This window comes from Pleurodeles waltl, chromosome 9, assembly GCF_031143425.1.
Source record: "Pleurodeles waltl isolate 20211129_DDA chromosome 9, aPleWal1.hap1.20221129, whole genome shotgun sequence".
In the NCBI taxonomy this organism is placed as follows: Eukaryota; Metazoa; Chordata; class Amphibia; order Caudata; family Salamandridae; genus Pleurodeles; species Pleurodeles waltl.
Window position 1 is genome coordinate 1093340866 of NC_090448.1, and position 15953 is coordinate 1093356818.

At 46.9% G+C, this 15953-nt stretch overlaps 1 protein-coding gene across 1 annotated transcript in view; it reads right to left on the bottom strand.

The window, feature by feature from the left end:
- Positions 1-15953, bottom strand: part of ITPKA (inositol-trisphosphate 3-kinase A) — a 392533-nt gene that overhangs the window by 294057 nt on the left and 82523 nt on the right. The window lies entirely within an intron of this gene.

The window sequence follows — 15953 nt, forward strand, 5'->3', positions numbered from 1 at the left end:
AATGTAACTTCACAGTTTCCACTGATGTGTGTATTTCACGTCTGTTTGCCTATTTGTTCTGTGTGACTCTCATCGACACCCTCTGTGTCTACATATTTCTCGAGCACAGTCATTTCCTTTTTACGTATTTATTTCTATTTTTCTTACTCTCCATTCATTCAACGTCTTACGCTCTTGCCTCTTTCTTGTTCCATAACTTGATCTCTAACTTCTCCTTTCCTCTTTTTTCCCTCTGTTGCCAAACCTTCTTTTTCACCGGTGTATTTATCGTAATATTACCCTCGACCACTTCTTACTCATCCTGTTACACGGTTAGTACTATCTGCTCCCATTCTTCACCTCCCCTTCTTGCCTGTCCCTTCTGTTACTCCGTCCCACACCTGCCTACTTCTCTTTTCCATCTCTCCGTCTGTTACTTTTTTTCGTTCCTGTTCTTCCCTCTCTCTCTCTCTCCCTCCCAGAAATAAAATAACCTTGCACATAGGTGTTTCCACACAGGCTAATGCACAGGATGGGAGGGACACACCTGCTTCCTTGAATCCCCACCTCTTTTTTACAGCTCAAGCTAATCAGCACGTTTATGAGGATGTGACTGGAAGAGGCTGGACCACACGATGTGAGCGTGGGTGTCTCTTTAGGTGGCAATCTCAGGTCCTCAGTTCACCTAGAACTCGTGCATTTTAATGGGGGGCGGGGCTCCGGCTTTAGGAGCCATTGTGAGGCACACACATCCACTTAAATGTGGTCTCGGTATGGAAAATTACATTGTTCTTGTATACCTGCATCCTCTTTCATACTGCACGTATGGAAGTTGATTAAGGCACAAAATATTATTTGCCCAGGATAACAATATTAGATAAGTCAAGAAGCTGGGATTCAAACACTCCTAGGGCCAGATGTAGCAAGCCTTTTGCGCCTCTCAAACTGTGAAAAACGCAGTTTGCGAGGCGCAAAAGGCCAAACGCGATGCACAACCGCAAATTGCGAGTCGGTACCGACTCGCAATTTGAGGCTGCGACTCGCAAGTAGGAAGGGGTGTTCCCTTCCTATTTGCGACCGCATCGCCATGCAGAGTTGCTGTGGGACCACGAATGCGGTCGCAAACCAACTCGCAGTTACCATCCACTTGAAGTGGACGGTAACTCATTCGCAAAAGGGAAGGGGTCCCCGGGGGACCCCTTCCCCTTTGTGAATGCCAATAAAAATATTTTTTCAGAGCACGCAGTGGTCCTATGGACCACTGCCTACTCTGAAAAAACCGAAACCAAATGGTTTCAGTATTTTTCTTTTTGCAGCTGTTTTCCTTAAAGGAATACAGGATGCAAAAAGAAAAAAAAAAAACGCTTTATTCAAAAAGCAGTCACGGACATGGTGGTCTGCTGTCTCCAGCAGGCCACCATCCCTGTGAGTGCCTAGACTCGCTATGGGGTCGCAAACTGCAACCCACCTCATTAATATTCATGAGGTGGGTGTTTGCGACCCCATAGCGAGTCGCAGAAGGTGTCTGAGACACCTTTCTGCATTTCTTTTTGCGAGTTGCAATTTGCGAGTCGCTGTGACTCGCAAATTGCAAGTCGCAAAAATCTACCTACCTACATCTGGCCCCTAGTTCTCAATACAATGTTGCTATCCTTCAGCTTTCCATAGTCACTGGATCGGCTGGGAGCCTATGGAAATTCATACAATTGCAAGCAAAAGTACTTCTTTGTTTCATGGATACTATCTTCTCTTATCCATATGCTTTTTCTAGCATTATCGGGAAATATTTGTTGTTCTAGTGGGATTCTGGAACGAATATCTGACTATCATGTAAAACTACTCGGTTTAACCCTTCACATTGAATGCTGAGGGGTCTGCGTGTGGCAATAAGACATCAGATGGCAGCTTCTGTGATCCTTGAGGACACAGCAGCTGGTCTCTAAAATACACCCCAAGCACCTGCACAGCACAGCTACTTCTCATGCTGTGTTGTGTGGGTGGAGTATGCTTTCAGTGTTGCTAGCCAGTTTAGTGATTGATGCTTTGTTTTTGCAAAGGAAGGATGTATGTGATGTGTGTATGATGACTTTAATGCCCATGCTGTCCCAGTTATGTTTGGGGAACACTGTTGTTGTTTGATATAGATGATAGGCAAAGGTGTGTGCTACACTAGATTTAAATAAGAAAAGTAAACCAACCGATGTCAATCAATTGTTATTGTTAAAACATTTTAAAGGAAAGGACAACATTCATGTTGAGACCTCCTCCACATTATTCATGTATACAGAACTGCATTCTTGGTTTTCCATGCTTTGTGAACATTTTTGTAGAGATTTAGCTTTTCAAATTCTGACTGCCTCGAATGTTAGCAAGGGTGTTTGCATTTCCATTACATGGATTTGAGGTTATTGAATACTTACAAAGAGGCAGTGATGTACTATTAGAGGGGGCTGCCATGAATCTAATGGTGCCACAGAATGCACTTGATTCACTGATGAGACAGGTGCATCTGCATTGTACATCAATGCGATCGTTGTTGATAATTGATTGACTTTTCAGATTAATTGTGTTTTTTGTTTTTGTAGCACAGCCCTTCGTAACTTTACTACCATCGCTGTGGTTCCAACATGTGCATGCTTTCGAGTCATCCAGGAATGCTAACAAAGTACAATGCTGTGATGCCAAAAAGAAATAAGAAATACAAACTTCACAACGTGCAGTTATTCTCTGACGTCCACACAGCTTTTCAGGAAAAACTAAATGGACAATTTTGACCGTTTTACCTGTTTCTATTTATCGATATTGCTGGCATGTATGAAATACGTTTTTGAATCATGTGTATTACTTCTGCATTTGATTCAGAACATGCTATGTGACATGCTGAAAGAATGTTAATGTGTGTGTCGAGGAGGACTGATGGAACATGTTTTCGAAACCGCCTTTGGCACTTGCCTGAAGCTTACATTTTCCTTAAACAAGAAGCAGCATGTTGGTTCTTTAAAGGTCTATCTTTATATGTGTCTAGAAGTATATTGGGCACTCAGTAAAAAAGCTAGTGTTCAGTTGGTCCTTCTCTAGTTAACATATCATTCTTCTTTCTTCAAATTCAAGATATGGTCACACAGTTCATTCAAGCGGAGAAGCTGAGCTCTGGCACCAGGTGTGTAGGGCAGGACCTGATGTCCCGCCACTCATCCCCTTTCCAGAAGAAGTGTAAATGGGGCATTTTCCTTCCCTCCTAAGGCTTTAATGGTGGAGGCCAGACGCTGGGGAAGGAAGGAATGGAGACAGGACTGCACTTGGAAAAATTAGTGAGACCCTCGATAGGGAGGGGCTGCTAATTACGTGTTCATCCTGAACATGGCCAGGTTGTCAGATGGGAAGTGAGAAGAGTGTGACTGTAGTTTCTATTGTTCAAGTGAAGACGTTTCTAGTTAGGGCCTTTCCTTTTGTGTGTCTGATTACTGCTGCAGGAAGGCTGAAGTACAGTCAGATGCAGTATCTCAAACTTCATTATGCCTATATTGTGGGTGCTCCAGATTAGACACAGTCCCAGCGCTGTCTTCTCTAAGAAGCATTACTTTACACAAGTCCACCAAAACTGACCCTGTTTATTCTCCCTCATCAGCTTCTCAGAAGGGGAGGGGAGGTGCACCTGTAGCACAAACACTCAAAGTATAACGTTCCTATTTTATGTTTTCCTTCCATCTGACGTTATGGGAAAATGAAACCATATTTATTTTAATACTATTTATACACGAGTGATGATGGTGTGAGTGCATAGTGGTATTCTCATAACCTACAATGGTGTTGTAAGGCATGCACATAATATTATTCCTTTCTACAGGCTTGCTGTGTCAAACCTTTATAAAAACTGACTTTGACTTAAAACTTCCAACTCTTGTCACTCCTTTTTCTTTCAAATTACTCTCTCCTTCTTTTCCATCCTCTGCATGCCTCCACTCTGAGTACAATCTCCAATATATCATAAGAATGTTTTCCTTACTCCCTACAATGGTACCTATGCAAATAGCCCACACCTTATTTGAAAGATCACAACCTCTATCTTAAAAGGCATACCCTGCACCCTAAGAATATCTAGTCTCTTGTAGATAATCTAATAATAGAGCTATCCAATGCATAACATTCCCATACACCCCTCTCCCACTGAACATCAGACCTAATTCCCAATAATGTTGTCTACTATATAGAAAATGGAGTACAGGCCAATGAATGGTTCCGGTAGAGTATAAGACTAATTCCAAAAAACAAGAATAACTACAAAAAACTCCCCACCCTTAGAAGATCTAGCAGCAAGCTGTCCAGCGTAAAATCACAATCATGCCTAATCAGGGGTGATAAGTGCTAATTAATGCAATTGTAGTACAATATATAACCCATGCTAAAGTAACACCATAACATGACATTTAGATAATCATTTGTATTTCATACAGTCTGCTTAATAATTACCTTTCGATTCTTGACACTCTGTAGGAAGTTGGCTCTGTATGTGCTATTTCAAAGTAAGGAATAGCATGCACAGAGTCCAAGGGTTCCCCTTAGAGGTAAGATAGTGGCAAAAAGAGATAATACTAATGCTCTATTTTGTGGTAGTGTGGTCGAGCAGTAGGCTTATCCAAGGAGTAGTGTTAAGCATTTGTTGTACATACACATAGACAATAAATGAGGTACACACACTCAGAGACAAATCCAGCCAATAGGTTTTTGTATAGAAAAATATCTTTTCTTAGTTTATTTTAAGAACCACAGGTTCAAATTTAACATGTAATATCTTGTTCGAAAGGTATTGCAGGTAAGTACTTTAGGAACTTCAAATCATAAAAATTGCATGTATACTTTTCAAGTTATTCACAAATAGCTGTTTTAAAAGTGGACACTTAGTGCAATTTTCACAGTTCCTAGGGGAGGTAAGTATTTGTTAGGTTAACCAGGTAAGTAAGACACTTACAGGGCTTAGTTCTTGGTCCAAGGTAGCCCACCGTTGGGGGTTCAGAGCAACCCCAAAGTCACCACACCAGCAGCTCAGGGCCGGTCAGGTGCAGAGTTCAAAGTGGTGCCCAAAACACATAGGCTAGAATGGAGAGAAGGGGGTGCCCCGGTTCCGGTCTGCTTGCAGGTAAGTACCCGCGTCTTCGGAGGGCAGACCAGGGGGGTTTTGTAGGGCACCGGGGGGGACACAAGTCCACACAGAAATTTCACCCTCAGCGGCGCGGGGGCGGCCGGGTGCAGTGTAGAAACCAGCGTCGGGTTCGCAATGTTAGTCTATGAGAGATCTCGGGATCTCTTCAGCGCTGCAGGCAGGCAAGGGGGGGATTCCTCGGGGAAACCTCCACTTGGGCAAGGGAGAGGGACTCCTGGGGGTCACTTCTCCAGTGAAAGTCCGGTCCTTCAGGTCCTGGGGGCTGCGGGTGCAGGGTCTCTCCCAGGCGTCGGGACTTTAGGTTCAAAGAGTCGCGGTCAGGGGAAGCCTCGGGATTCCCTCTGCAGGCGGCGCTGTGGGGGCTCAGGGGGGACAGGTTTTGGTACTCACAGTATCAGAGTAGTCCTGGGGTCCCTCCTGAGGTGTCGGATCTCCACCAGCCGAGTCGGGGTCGCCGGGTGCAGTGTGGCAAGTCTCACGCTTCTTGCGGGGAGCTTGCAGGGTTCTTTAAAGTTGCTGGAAACAAAGTTGCAGCTTTTCTTGGAGCAGGTCCGCTGTCCTCGGGAGTTTCTTGTCTTTTTGAAGCAGGGGCAGTCCTCAGAGGATGTCGAGGTCGCTGGTCCCTTTGGAAGGCGTCGCTGGAGCAGGATCTTTGGAAGGCAGGAGACAGGCCGGTGAGTTTCTGGAGCCAAGGCAGTTGTCGTCTTCTGGTCTTCCGCTGCAGGGGTTTTCAGTTAGGCAGTCCTTCTTCTTGTAGTTGCAGGAATCTAATTTTCTAGGGTTCAGGGTAGCCCTTAAATACTAAATTTAAGGGCGTGTTTAGGTCTGGGGGGTTAGTAGCCAATGGCTACTAGCCCTGAGGGTGGGTACACCCTCTTTGTGCCTCCTCCCAAGGGGAGGGGGTCACAATCCTAACCCTATTGGGGGAATCCTCCATCTGCAAGATGGAGGATTTCTAAAAGTTAGAGTCACTTCAGCTCAGGACACCTTAGGGGCTGTCCTGACTGGCCAGTGACTCCTCCTTGTTTTTCTCATTATTTTCTCCGGCCTTGCCGCCAAAAGTGGGGCCTGGCCGGAGGGGGCGGGCAACTCCACTAGCTGGAGTGTCCTGCTGGGTTGGCACAAAGGAGGTGAGCCTTTGAGGCTCACCGCCAGGTGTGACAATTCCTGCCTGGGGGAGGTGTTAGCATCTCCACCCAGTGCAGGCTTTGTTACTGGCCTCAGAGTGACAAAGGCACTCTCCCCATGGGGCCAGCAACATGTCTCGGTTTGTGGCAGGCTGCTAAAACTAGTCAGCCTACACAGATGGTCGGTTAAGTTTCAGGGGGCACCTCTAAGGTGCCCTCTGGGGTGTATTTTACAATAAAATGTACACTGGCATCAGTGTGCATTTATTGTGCTGAGAAGTTTGATACCAAACTTCCCAGTTTTCAGTGTAGCCATTATGGTGCTGTGGAGTTCGTGTTTGACAAACTCCCAGACCATATACTCTTATGGCTACCCTGCACTTACAATGTCTAAGGTTTTGTTTAGACACTGTAGGGGTACCATGCTCATGCACTGGTACCCTCACCTATGGTATAGTGCACCCTGCCTTAGGGCTGTAAGGCCTGCTAGAGGGGTGTCTTACCTATACTGCATAGGCAGTGAGAGGCTGGCATGGCACCCTGAGGGGAGTGCCATGTCGACTTACTCGTTTTGTCCTCACTAGCACACACAAGCTGGCGAGCAGTGTGTCTGTGCTGAGTGAGAGGTCTCCAGGGTGGCATAAGACATGCTGCAGCCCTTAGAGACCTTCCTTGGCATCAGGGCCCTTGGTACTAGAAGTACCAGTTACAAGGGACTTATCTGGATGCCAGGGTCTGCCAATTGTGGATACAAAAGTACAGGTTAGGGAAAGAACACTGGTGCTGGGGCCTGGTTAGCAGGCCTCAGCACACTTTCAATTGTAAACATAGCATCAGCAAAGGCAAAAAGTCAGGGGGCAACCATGCCAAGGAGGCATTTCCTTACACAACCCCCCGCCAAACGAAAGAGGATGAGACTAACCTTTCCCAAGAGAGTCTTCATTTTCTAAGTGGAAGAACCTGGAAAGGCCATCTGCATTGGCATGGGCAGTCCCAGGTCTGTGTTCCACTATAAAGTCCATTCCCTGTAGGGAGATGGACCACCTCAACAGTTTAGGATTTTCACCTTTCATTTGCATCAGCCATTTGAGAGGTCTGTGGTCAGTTTGAACTAGGAAGTGAGTCCCAAAGAGGTATGGTCTCAGCTTCTTCAGGGACCAAACCACAGCAAAGGCCTCCCTCTCAATGGCACTCCAACGCTGCTCCCTGGGGAGTAACCTCCTGCTAATGAAAGCAACAGGCTGGTCAAGGCCATCATCATTTGTTTGGGACAAAACTGCCCCTATCCCATGTTCAGAGGCATCAGTCTGCACAATGAACTGCTTAGAATAATCTGGAGCTTTTAGAACTGGTGCTGAGCACATTGCCTGTTTCAGGGTGTCAAAGGCCTGTTGGCATTCCACAGTCCAGTTTACTTTCTTGGGCATTTTCTTGGAGGTGAGTTCAGTGAGGGCTGTCACAATGGATCCATATCCCTTCACAAACCTCCTGTAATACCCAGTCAAGCCAAGGAATGCCCTGACTTGAGTCTGGGTTTTTGGAGCTACCCAGTCCAGAATAGTCTGGATCTTGGGTTGGAGTGGCTGAACTTGGCCTCCACCTACAAGGTGTCCCAAGTAAACCACAGTTCCCTGCCCTATCTGGCATTTGGATGCCTTGATAGAGAGGCCTGCAGATTGCAGAGCCTTCAAAACCTTCTTCAGGTGGACCAGGTGATCCTGCCAGGTGGAGCTAAAGACAGCAATATCATCAAGATAAGCTGTGCTAAAGGACTCCAAGCCAGCAAGGACTTGATTCACCAACCTTTGGAAGGTGGCAGGGGCATTCTTTAAACCAAAGGGCATAACAGTAAACTGATAATGCCCATCAGGTGTGGAGAATGCTGTTTTCTCTTTTGCTCCAGGTGCCATTTTTATTTGCCAGTACCCTGCTGTCAAGTCAAAGGTACTTAAGAATTTGGCAGCACCTAATTTGTCTATGAGCTCATCAGCTCTTGGAATTGGATGAGCATCTGTCTTGGTGACAGAATTGAGCCCTCTGTAGTCCACACAAAACCTCATCTCTTTCTTTCCATCTTTGGTGTGAGGTTTGGGGACTAAGACCACTGGGCTAGCCCAGGGGCTGTCAGAGCGCTCAATTACTCCCAATTCCAGCATCTTGTGGACTTCCACCTTGATGCTTTCTTTAACATGGTCAGATTGTCTAAAGATTTTGTTCTTGACAGGCATGCTGTCTCCTGTGTCCACATCATGGGTACACAGGTGTGTCTGACCAGGGGTTAAGGAGAAGAGTTCAGGAAACTGTTGTAGGACTCTCCTACAATCAGCTTGCTGTTGGCCAGAGAGGGTGTCTGAGTAGATCACTCCATCTACTGTGCCATCTTTTGGGTCTGATGACAGAAGATCAGGGAGAGGTTCACTCTCTGCCTCCTGATCCTCATCTGTTACCATCAACAGATTGACATCAGCCCGGTCATGGAAGAGCTTAAGGCGGTTCACATGGATCACCCTCTTGGGGCTCCTGCTTGTGCCCAGGTCCACCAGGTAGGTGACCTGACTCTTCCTTTCTAGTACTGGGTAAGGGCCACTCCATTTGTCCGGGGAGTGCCCTGGGAGCCACAGGCTCCAGAACCCAGACTTTCTGCCCTGGTTGGAACTCAACCAGTGCAGCCTTTTGGTCATACCAAAACTTCTGGAGCTGTTGGCTGGCCTCAAGGTTTTTGGTTGCCTTTTCCATGTACTCTGCCATTCTAGAGCGAAGGCCAAGTACATAGTCCACTATGTCCTGTTTAGGCTCATGGAGAGGTCTCTCCCAGCCTTCTTTAACAAGGGCAAGTGGTCCCCTTACAGGATGACCAAACAGAAGTTCAAAGGGTGAGAATCCTACTCCCTTCTGTGGCACCTCTCTGTAAGCGAAAAGCAGACATGGCAAGAGGACATCCCATCTCCTTTTGAGTTTTTCTGGGAGCCCCATGATCATGCCTTTTAATGTCTTGTTGAATCTCTCAACCAAGCCATTAGTTTGTGGATGGTATGGTGTAGTGAATTTATAAGTCACTCCACACTCATTCCACATGTGCTTCAGGTATGCTGACATGAAGTTGGTACCTCTGTCAGACACCACCTCCTTAGGGAAACCCACTCTGGTAAAGATACCAATGAGGGCCTTGGCTACTGCAGGGGCAGTAGTCGACCTAAGGGGAATAGCTTCAGGATACCTGGTAGCATGATCCACTACTACCAGGATATACATATTTCCTGAGGCTGTGGGAGGTTCCAGTGGACCAACTATGTCCACACCCACTCTTTCAAAGGGAACCCCCACCACTGGAAGTGGAATGAGGGGGGCCTTTGGATGCCCACCTGTCTTACCACTGGCTTGACAGGTGGGGCAGGAGAGGCAAAACTCCTTAACCATGTTGGACATATTGGGCCAGTAGAAGTGGTTGACTAACCTCTCCCACGTCTTGGTTTGTCCCAAATGTCCAGCAAGGGGAATGTCATGGGCCAATGTTAGGATGAACTCTCTGAACAGCTGAGGCACTACCACTCTCCTAGTGGCACCAGGTTTGGGGTCTCTGGCCTCAGTGTACAGGAGTCCATCTTCCCAATAGACCCTATGTGTCCCATTTTTCTTGCCTTTGGACTCTTCAGCAGCTTGCTGCCTAAGGCCTTCAAGAGAGGGACAGGTTTCTTGTCCCTTACACAGCTCCTCCCTTGAGGGTCCCCCTGGGCCTAAGAGCTCAACCTGATAAGGTTCAAGCTCCAAAGGCTCAGTTCCCTCAGAGGGCAGAACTTCTTCCTGAGAAGAGAGGTTCCCTTTCTTTTGCTGTGTTGCAGTTGGTTTCCCAACTGACTTTCCTTTCCTCTTGGTAGGCTGGGCCATTCTTCCAGACTCCAGCTCTACTTGTTCACCCTGTGCCTTGCATTGTGCTCTGGTTTTCACACACACCAGTTCAGGGATACCCAGCATTGCTGCATGGGTTTTTAGTTCTACCTCAGCCCATGCTGAGGACTCCAGGTCATTTCCAAGCAGACAGTCCACTGGGATATTTGAGGAGACCACCACCTGTTTCAGGCCATTGACCCCTCCCCATTCTAAAGTAACCATTGCCATGGGATGTACTTTTCTCTGATTGTCAGCGTTGGTGACTGTGTAAGTTTTTCCAGTCAGGTATTGGCCAGGGGAAACCAGTTTCTCTGTCACCATGGTGACACTGGCACCTGTATCCCTCAGGCCCTCTATTCTAGTCCCATTAATTAAGAGTTGCTGTCTGTATTTTTGCATGTTAGGCGGCCAGACAGCTAGTGTGGCTAAATCCACCCCACCCTCAGAAACTAGAATAGCTTCAGTGTGGACCCTGATTTGCTCTGGGCACACTGTTGATCCCACTTGGAGACTAGCCATACCAGTGTTACCTGGATGGGAGTTTGGAGTGGAACCTTTCTTGGGACAGGCCTTGTCTCCAGTTTGGTGTCCATGCTGTTTACAGCTATGACACCAGGCCTTTTTGGGATCAAAGTTTTTACCCTTGTACCCATTGTTTTGTGAAGAGGCTCTGGGCCCACCCTCCTGTGCAGGTTTTTGGGGGCCTGTAGAAGACTCTTTACTATTTTTAGTTTTGGTTGTCTCATCACCCTTCCCCTGGGGAGTCTTTGTGACCCCTTTCTTTTGGTCACCCCCTGTTGAAGTCTTGGACACCCTTGTCTTGACCCAATGGTCCGCCTTCTTTCCCAATTCTTGGGGAGAAATTGGTCCTAGGTCTACCAGATGCTGATGCAGTTTATCATTGAAACAATTACTTAACAGGTGTTCTTTCACAAATAAATTGTACAGCCCATCATAATTACTTACACCACTGCCTTGAATCCAACCATCTAGTGTTTTCACTGAGTAGTCAACAAAGTCAACCCAGGTCTGGCTCGAGGATTTTTGAGCCCCCCTGAACCTAATCCTGTACTCCTCAGTGGAGAATCCAAAGCCCTCAATCAGGGTACCCTTCATGAGGTCATAAGATTCTGCATCTTTTCCAGAGAGTGTGAGGAGTCTATCCCTACACTTTCCAGTGAACATTTCCCAAAGGAGAGCACCCCAGTGAGATCTGTTCACTTTTCTGGTTACACAAGCCCTCTCAAAAGCTGTGAACCACTTGGTGATGTCATCACCATCTTCAAATTTTGTCACAATCCCTTTGGGGATTTTTAACATGTCAGGAGAATCTCTGACCCTATTTATATTGCTGCCACCATTGATGGGTCCTAGGCCCATCTCTTGTCTTTCCCTTTCTATGGCTAGGAGCTGTCTCTCTAAAGCCAATCTTTTGGCCATCCTGGCTAACAGGAGGTCATCTTCACTGAGAGCATCCTCAGTGATTTCAGAAATGTGGGACCCTCCTGTGAGGGACTCACTATTTCTGACTAACACAGTTGGAGACAGGACTTGAGGGGTCCTGTTCTCCCTATTTAGGACTGGAGGAGGGACATTGGCCTCCAAGTCACTAATTTCTTCCTCTGTGATGTCATCATCAGAGGGGTTGGCTTTTTCAAACTCTGCCAACAGCTCCTGGAGCTGAATTTTGGTAGGTCTGGAGCCAATGGTTATTTTTTTGATATTACAGAGAGACCTTAGCTCCCTCATCTTAAGATGGAGGTAAGGTGTGGTGTCGAGTTCCACCACCTGCATCTCTGTATCAGACATTATTCTGCTAAGAGTTGGAATACTTTTTAAAGAATCTAAAACTGTTTCTAGAATCTAATTTCAAACTTTTAACAAACTTTTAAACTCTAAAAGACAATGCTAAACAGGGACTTAACACACAAGGCCCTAGCAGGACTTTTAAGAATTTAGAAAAATTTCAAATTGCAAAAATGAATTTCTAATGACAATTTTGGAATTTGTCGTGTGATCAGGTATTGGCTGAGTAGTCCAGCAAATGCAAAGTCTTGTACCCCACCGCTGATCCACCAATGTAGGAAGTTGGCTCTGTATGTGCTATTTCAAAGTAAGGAATAGCATGCACAGAGTCCAAGGGTTCCCCTTAGAGGTAAGATAGTGGCAAAAAGAGATAATACTAATGCTCTATTTTGTGGTAGTGTGGTCGAGCAGTAGGCTTATCCAAGGAGTAGTGTTAAGCATTTGTTGTACATACACATAGACAATAAATGAGGTACACACACTCAGAGACAAATCCAGCCAATAGGTTTTTGTATAGAAAAATATCTTTTCTTAGTTTATTTTAAGAACCACAGGTTCAAATTTAACATGTAATATCTTGTTCGAAAGGTATTGCAGGTAAGTACTTTAGGAACTTCAAATCATAAAAATTGCATGTATACTTTTCAAGTTATTCACAAATAGCTGTTTTAAAAGTGGACACAGTGCAATTTTCACAGTTCCTAGGGGAGGTAAGTATTTGTTAGGTTAACCAGGTAAGTAAGACACTTACAGGGCTTAGTTCTTGGTCCAAGGTAGCCCACCGTTGGGGGTTCAGAGCAACCCCAAAGTCACCACACCAGCAGCTCAGGGCCGGTCAGGTGCAGAGTTCAAAGTGGTGCCCAAAACACATAGGCTAGAATGGAGAGAAGGGGGTGCCCCGGTTCCGGTCTGCTTGCAGGTAAGTACCCGCGTCTTCGGAGGGCAGACCAGGGGGGTTTTGTAGGGCACCGGGGGGGACACAAGTCCACACAGAAATTTCACCCTCAGCGGCGCGGGGGCGGCCGGGTGCAGTGTAGAAACCAGCGTCGGGTTCGCAATGTTAGTCTATGAGAGATCTCGGGATCTCTTCAGCGCTGCAGGCAGGCAAGGGGGGGATTCCTCGGGGAAACCTCCATTTGGGCAAGGGAGAGGGACTCCTGGGGGTCACTTCTCCAGTGAAAGTCCGGTCCTTCAGGTCCTGGGGGCTGCGGGTGCAGGGTCTCTCCCAGGCGTCGGGACTTTAGGTTCAAAGAGTCGCGGTCAGGGGAAGCCTCGGGATTCCCTCTACAGGCGGCGCTGTGGGGGCTCAGGGGGGACAGGTTTTGGTACTCACAGTATCAGAGTAGTCCTGGGGTCCCTCCTGAGGTGTCGGATCTCCACCAGCTGAGTCGGGGTCGCCGGGTGCAGTGTGGCAAGTCTCACGCTTCTTGCGGGGAGCTTGCAGGGTTCTTTAAAGTTGCTGGAAACAAAGTTGCAGCTTTTCTTGGAGCAGGTCCGCTGTCCTCGGGAGTTTCTTGTCTTTTCGAAGCAGGGGCAGTCCTCAGAGGATGTCGAGGTCGCTGGTCCCTTGGGAAGGCGTCGCTGGAGCAGGATCTTTGGAAGGCAGGAGACAGGCCGGTGAGTTTCTGGAGCCAAGGCAGTTGTCGTCTTCTGGTCTTCCGCTGCAGGGGTTTTCAGTTAGGCAGTCCTTCTTCTTGTAGTTGCAGGAATCTAATTTTCTAGGGTTCAGGGTAGCCCTTAAATACTAAATTTAAGGGCGTGTTTAGGTCTGGGGGGTTAGTAGCCAATGGCTACTAGCCCTGAGGGTGGGTACACCCTCTTTGTGCCTCCTCCCAAGGGGAGGGGGTCACAATCCTAACCCTATTGGGGGAATCCTCCATCTGCAAGATGGAGGATTTCTAAAAGTTAGAGTCACTTCAGCTCAGGACACCTTAGGGGCTGTCCTGACTGGCCAGTGACTCCTCCTTGTTTTTCTCATTATTTTCTCCGGCCTTGCCGCCAAAAGTGGGGCCTGGCCGGAGGGGGCGGGCAACTCCACTAGCTGGAGTGTCCTGCTGGGTTGGCACAAAGGAGGTGAGCCTTTGAGGCTCACCGCCAGGTGTGACAATTCCTGCCTGGGGGAGGTGTTAGCATCTCCACCCAGTGCAGGCTTTGTTACTGGCCTCAGAGTGACAAAGGCACTCTCCCCATGGGGCCAGCAACATGTCTCGGTTTGTGGCAGGCTGCTAAAACTAGTCAGCCTACACAGATGGTCGGTTAAGTTTCAGGGGTGCCCTCTGGGGTTTATTTTACAATAAAATGTACACTGGCATCAGTGTGCATTTATTGTGCTGAGAAGTTTGATACCAAACTTCCCAGTTTTCAGTGTAGCCATTATGGTGCTGTGGAGTTCGTGTTTGACAAACTCCCAGACCATATACTCTTATGGCTACCCTGCACTTACAATGTCTAAGGTTTTGTTTAGACACTGTAGGGGTACCATGCTCATGCACTGGTACCCTCACCTATGGTATAGTGCACCCTGCCTTAGGGCTGTAAGGCCTGCTAGAGGGGTGTCTTACCTATACTGCATAGGCAGTGAGAGGCTGGCATGGCACCCTGAGGGGAGTGCCATGTCGACTTACTCGTTTTGTCCTCACTAGCACACACAAGCTGGCGAGCAGTGTGTCTGTGCTGAGTGAGAGGTCTCCAGGGTGGCATAAGACATGCTGCAGCCCTTAGAGACCTTCCTTGGCATCAGGGCCCTTGGTACTAGAAGTACCAGTTACAAGGGACTTATCTGGATGCCAGGGTCTGCCAATTGTGGATACAAAAGTACAGGTTAGGGAAAGAACACTGGTGCTGGGGCCTGGTTAGCAGGCCTCAGCACACTTTCAATTGTAAACATAGCATCAGCAAAGGCAAAAAGTCAGGGGGCAACCATGCCAAGGAGGCATTTCCTTACACACTCTTACACTCACATAAGGTAAAACTGCTAAACATCATATCCACCACCAAGTACTATACCGGTTGACAGCAATAAACCACCCATCACCTATTGAAGAGGCACAGAATATCTGAAGAGGTCTGCCACTTACTGCTAGACAATTGAGGAGTCTAATTTAGTCCAACACTGCAGGTCCCGACTAGCAACATACTACGGCCACATCTTGGGATCTAACAATGACTATCAGATCTGGGGTGATTGCAAGAAAGTCCAGCGAAGCAGATCTCTCAGTAGATCAAGATATGTTATCCTGTGTAAAGGACTATTTCCCAATACCCTCTTTTCATAATTTATACACCTTAGCAGTGCCTAGAGGTTTGGTCTGCAGCATAAAGTTATGTCATGAGATCAAATGAGGTAAAGGGACATAAAATGGCAGGTTGACTGAACTGCGCATATCAGTTTGTAATTTGTTATTTGTAATTGTATTTATATAGCGCTTACTACCTCTGATGAGGTATCAAAGCACTTTTGGAGAGTAGCACACTACTCACTACTCTGGAATCCGGAAGGATTAGTGGTGGATTAGTAAAGGGAAATATGAGTATAGTATTTGTATAGGGAGCTATGAGTTAATTTGAGTAGATGATGTGTGAGTATTTTAGTTGGATTGAATAGAATAATAGAGGCATAGAAGAGAGAAGAATCCACACATGGTAATTGGGAGATCATCGTAGTAAAATTAGGTTTGGGATGAGTCAAAGGATGGATATATGACAGATAATTTAGTTGGGTTGCTTGGGAGATTACAGTAGTAAACTGAGATTTGTAGATCATAGTAGTAAAATGGGTTTTGGGATGAGTCTGAGAGAGAAGATAGAGGACAGATTGACAGAGGTTTAGGGTGATGGTGAGTTGCTCTGTTGTGAGCTACAAGTCAGTTTTAACACAGATGGAATGAAGCAAGCACATACCATTGAATGTGGGTAAATATGGGTGCATGTTGATCCTGAACAACTAGCACCCAATGTCAACAAGCAGTAGAAAACAAAGTGTGGTCAAGCTC